Below are 5,996 nucleotides of genomic sequence, written 5' to 3' on the forward strand. Positions count from 1 at the left end.
AAGGTTTTGTTTTGGTGTGAAAACTGAAATGCTCAAAACTTGATAAATTACAAATGACTCACACCTGCTTATTCTGAAACTTCCCCATTTCCTGGTGCAGTCCATTTGCTCTGTCTCAGCCAGGGCAGAGCAGCCAATGAGTGTTGCTATGAAAAAAGTGAGAAAAAGAGAATCCTTTCATCTTTCAGTGCTTGTCAACACACTCAAATGAGATATGTTCTGGAGTTTTTAGAGAAAGGGCTGTGTAGGTCAACTAATGCTTTGGCGCAAGACCAGGCTGTTCTTGCCAAGGAGACAATTAATTTATTGGAGGAAAATACATCAGCATGGGCACAGAAAAATACTTCTGTTAGCCTCGGTGCTATTTATTTTTTCTTTCAGCATTTCTGTCACCCTTAACTGTGAGGTGTCCTGGAGTGGGGCATTGTTCTAAGCTCTTAGAAATGATAACTAATATTTAAGGCCTGCCTGTGAAGTAGAGACCATCTTTATCTCAACTGTACAAAGAAGAAACTAAGGCAATAGGAGAATGATAACTAAAGTGAGACCTGTTCAAGTTCTCTAGGAAACATTGCTCTAGAATTTCCGGGGCCAAACATAATGCCTGACCTCAGACTTCAATTTTAACAGGTACATTTTGGTTTGATGTTCTTATATATGAATCCCTAACACCCTGGTTACTCTTAGACTGAAATCCTTTCTCAGAAGGTTCATCCCAAAACCCAAATTTTCATTCTTGAACTCTAGGTTTGGATAAGAATGAGGTCTTTTGATCATTTCAGTTAAGCTCTTGAACTTTGAGGCACTATCTATGCAAAGGGCTTCCCATCTGTCAATGTCTGAGACATCTCTACATTCACAGACTCCCTGAACTTATTTACTTCATTGGTTATATCATATTCAGTCTTCTTACAGTTATATAGCATATGTTGAACATATTCTCCCTTGCCCCATTCCTCCACCCTTATTATTTTATTTTTATTGTATTATAATATATTTTAATATATTTAAAAATATATTCATCAATGTTTAATTTATTTTTTACTTTTTTATTTTTGAAATTGTAATATAGATACAACATTTCTCCCTTACCTTCTCTCTCTCCAAACCCATATTACCCCCCTCACACCCACATACACACACTCTTTCATGGCCTCTTTTTCTGTTAATTATTATTGCAAGCATATATGTACATACATACATATTCTTAAATGTAATCTGCTCAGTCCAAATACTATTACTTGTATTATGTTTTGAGGGCTGACCATTTGGCACTGAACAAAAATATGGAATGTGTCACAAATTTATGTATCATCTTTGCAAAGAGGCTGTGATAATTTTCTCTGTATCATTCCAAATTTAGTATATGTGCTGCTAAAGTGAGCACTGTTACTTCACTTTCAATTATTGAAAATTATTGTGATCCCAATGATGGGAGTAATTATAAATTTATAACAAATTTTCAACATTTCATTATTTTAAGTAAATTGTTGCAGATAAATTGGAAGCTTCTATATACTTGCTTCCACTGAATTGTTTTCCCAACTGAAAATGAACCACTAATTGAAGCAAATGAATAATATTCTCATGCATATATGATTTTTCCAAATGTGAATATATTCTCAGAGAATTCAATGGATTCTTTTGAGTATCTTTTAAGTTTAAATATCATCATCCTTCATAGGCAATTTGACAACTTGCTTTATTTAACATCATTTTACTTAACTCTGTTGATGGTCCTGGTCCATTCTTATTATCTAATACATAATGCTCATTAACCAATTATAGTATAATTTGTCTATCCATTTAATTATGTATAGACATTGATGCTATTTTCAGGTGTATTATAATACTAGTGAGCATTCAGTTTCTTTCCAAGTGTATCTATCAAAAGCTATCCTGTAAGCTAAAATTCTAATCTGCACACACACCTCTTAGATTTTTAAGCTGGTCAGGTGCCTTCAAACATCTATCTACCTTGAAATCCATCTAAGAATTTTTAATGTTATTTAAATCTCTTACATATATTCAAAGCTAAATTCTAGAGTTTATTTGGATCTCATCATTTTTCCATTAGTATCTCCTGTACTGTTAGGATACTACCCAGGTTTCCATGGTAAATGTTGCTAACTTTCATCTCTTCCTCTGGTGTTTGGTATTTTCTTAATCTCTTCTATTTTCCTTAAACATGACAGTATTGAGGAATGCTGATTAGATGTTCCTCAAATTCTCTTTTATGTCTGATATATGATTCATAGTTCACTTGGGCTTATGAGGGTTTGGGAAATAATATAAAAGTGTGACATCCTTTGATTTTATTAAATTGTGGTATACATTTTGTCCATATGTCATTTCTGATAATGTTAACCTTCACTACTCCATTGAGGTAGCATTTACCAAGTTTCTCCATTGGAGAGTCATCTTTTGCTTAAATTTTATTCTTTTCAAATAGATAACAAGTATTGCCCACCATCAATAGGCAGAGGAGATCTTTATTTCCACCTTCTAAACAGGGGGTATTTAACATATATTTAATATAGTTTTACTTGTTTTAACAGTAACATTTAAGCAATTTCCATTAATTTAACTGCAAAATTTGCAGTTTCCAATATATCATAATGCTAACATCCTTAAATAAAACTACTACTTCATGCTTTGAAAGGTGTTCAACAGAATCTAAGCACCATCTAATAGTATTATGCATTTTAAAAGCCACATTGAAGACCTCTTTTAATGGTCAAACTTTACATAATTATTTTTTCTGATTTAAATTCCTATTCTTATTCTAATTCCCTCAGAGAAATTTTTGACTAATTTGATTCTTTAAGTATTCTATTGATACACATTTAGTTCTAGGAGTATGTCTTAAGACAGTAAGTTTCTAATTTGTTTGACAAATGTTATTCTGGACTGACTTTGCATTGTAACTGTTTTTCAGTAGATTTGTGACCATAGTGATGTAACATATATTTTAAAGTAATTCAATAAAATGATAAATTTACTATTGCCATAAACTGTCAAAATGCAACCTAGATTAAACAAAACATGTTTCTTTACTCAAAAGACTGTATTCCAAACATCTTAAGTTTTGGTTAATCAACCCATTATCCCTTCCTGTCCTCTCCTCCCTGTTACAGTGATGAACTCTTAATAGCTGAGGAGCTGCAGAAGATCATGACAAGCACAATTCTGGCATGAGTGAGGAGGTAATCTGAGTACTGCTTGCCTTACAGAGGAGCTATAGATATTTGAGAGCTGCTGGAGCAGTGAAAATCATTCTTTTCCTGAAGGAGTGGCCACAGACAGCTTTCCCAAGCTCCAATGGATGACGCATCCCCATGCACACACGGACAGCCCTAATTGGACTTGATGAGTTGTGAAGAGAGAGGGAGGGAGGGAGAGACAGAGAGGAAGGAAACAAAAAAGACATGAAGTTGGAAGGACATTGAAGGAGGGAAGAAAAGGGAGGGAAACAGTGGTTATGATCATATGTCATTGTAGATGTGTATAAAATTGAGATAAAAAATTACATGAAGTTAATTCAGTGAGTTTAAAAAAAAAAAAAAAAAAAACAAGACCATAAGAAATCAGGAGGGGAATGTGGTATGGAATAGTGCAGTAATTGGAGAGGAGACACGGGGGTAAATGTTTGTCAAAATGCATTACATAGGTCCCGGAACAGCCTGAATACGCCCAAGCACCAGCCATGGCCCTGTGGCCCAGGGGAGTGGGTCACAGCGATGAACAAATAGGTGATGCGGATACGGGAAAGACGAAGTATTCAGTGGAGATACGGGAAAGAAAGAGAAGGGGAGCGTTTCATGCACTGTGGAGAGAGGCGGAACTGGAGACTCGCTGGAGGTGAGGATCCGTCTGATATGAGGAGTCTGTGCAGCCAATCTGAGGTCATGGTAATGTCAGGTCTCAGGCGGCTGCTGTGGGCCATACTGATCTGAGAGGCTTGCACTGCCACCTGGGGCCATAGTGACATCTGGGCCTGTGGTACCACCAAGGGCCAGGTCTATGTTTGTGGTCCTACTGAAGCTGGGGTCTGTGCTGATGTCCGAGGCCCATGTAAGCTCCAAGGCCATGCAGTTGTCTGAGGTCTGGGTTGCCACCTGAAGCCATGTTGATATCTAAGTGATGTGCTGGGCTGACACACACTTGTGGGCTTCAGGAGAGCTGGCCCCTCTCCTTGTGCTGTGGGTGAGGGAGACCCGGACTGACCAACTCAGCTACTACCCAGGACCAGATTCAGGGCTTTGAGTTGGCCTACCACAGCATCACCCTCATCTATGACCTGTTAGAACACCTGAAGGTGCGGGTCCTGAAGAACCACAGCTACGGGATCTCCATAACTCTGAGCAACAGCAGGATAACCAAGAGTAGTCTCAGTGAGGATCCAGTATCGATGGTGGAGCAGAATCCAGAGGCCTTGAACCAGACCAGTGACTCATTGCAATGCACATTCGCAAGTAAAGCTGTTTGGGCCAAAGGGTCTACTGCGTGACACACCCAAGCTTCCAACGCCACTAACTACACATGAGTATGTGATGGAGAGGCAGGGAAGACGGAGGAGCAGAGTGGATCAAGTATGGGGGAACCTGAGGACGTGACAACTGTGACTCATATGAGAGGAGTGGCTAAGATGATTTGTTTGTGTGTTTGTTTTTCTTTTTCTTTTCTTTCTCTTTTTTTATTTTTTTATTTTTATTTTTATTTTTTGGTTTTTCGAGACAGGGTTTCTCTGTGTAGCTTTGCGCCTTTTCCTAGAACTCACTTGGTAGCCCAGGCTGGCCTCAAACTCACAGAGATCCGCCTGGCTCTGCCTCCCGAGTGCTGGGATTAAAGGCGTGTGCCACCACCGCCCGGCTTGTTTTTCTTATTTTAAGTTTTCCTTGTCCTTTTGTGGGTAGGTTACCGTGGCGGGAGGTGGATACGGAAGAAGTGGGAAATGAGTGGACTAGGGTACATGATATGAAATCCCAGAGTCAATAAAAAAAAAAAAATGTTTAAAAAACACATTACAATACCGCTATGAAATTCTCAAGCAACTAAAGAATAAAGAAAATTATAATAACAAAAGACTATTTTTGTTATTATAAAAAGTTTAAAAACAAAATAAAACTGGTTCGATTATTTCTGTAATTTGCATATCAAATGTAGCATTGATTTTGATAATTTCTAGAAAATGATGCAATTAAAATACTGATGGTCATGTATTAAAGTTATCAATTAAAGTTATATATATGAAAATTTATTAATGTTTCCTATAATTTAGTAAAAATATATGATCAAAGTAAGCTTTATAAAATTACTGAAAGAAGTTTAAATTTTTGTAATTGTCAATTTCTCTTTTATCTAAAAAAATAGTGAAAAAAGCCAGGCGGTGGTGGTGCACGCCTTTAATCCCAGCACTCGGGAGGCAGAGCCAGGCGGATCTCTGTGAGTTTGAGGCCAGCCTGGTCTACAGAGAGAAGTCCAGGAAAGGCGCAAGGCTACACAGAGAAACCCTGTCTCAAAAAAAAAAGTGAAAAAAAAGAAAGAACAAAAAAGTCTTTATACTACAAATTGGAACTAGTTTCAAAAACAACTAGTATTTTCACAAATCATTTGTCGAAATGTATAGTACTTGATAGCAAAGTAAACTAAATGCCAAGTCATACTGTATTTATCAAGACAAATACCATGTAAAGAGTTAGTTGTGATGATAACTTATAAGATTAAATAATAATTATGTTTCATAAGCAAGAAGAGTAAATGTGTGTGTTATGGTATCATTTTTTACCAAGGAAAATAATTTGAAATCATTTACAAAATTATGTGCATGCATGTGTGTCTATATGTGCTAGGGTGCATTTGAGTGAAGGTGCTAGTCCAGATCCATGGGTCCAAACCCTCTCTTCTGGCATACAATGTAAGCCATCTGAAGCAGGTACTGAGAACTGACCCCTGACCCACTACCAGAAAAGTAGGGACTGTAACTTTGGAGCTCT

At 37.2% G+C, this 5,996-nt stretch overlaps 1 non-coding gene across 1 annotated transcript; it reads right to left on the reverse strand.

The window, feature by feature from the left end:
• Nucleotides 1–1,280: 1,280 nt before the first annotated feature.
• On the reverse strand, nucleotides 1,281–1,387 carry LOC114692294. Its single transcript, XR_003734394.1, has one exon. It is a non-coding gene; the product is annotated as a U6 spliceosomal RNA (small nuclear RNA).
• Between the last annotated feature and the right edge of the window lie 4,609 nt (nucleotides 1,388–5,996).

The sequence above is a fragment of the Peromyscus leucopus genome, chromosome 20 (assembly GCF_004664715.2).
Source record: "Peromyscus leucopus breed LL Stock chromosome 20, UCI_PerLeu_2.1, whole genome shotgun sequence".
Taxonomy (NCBI): Eukaryota; Metazoa; Chordata; class Mammalia; order Rodentia; family Cricetidae; genus Peromyscus; species Peromyscus leucopus.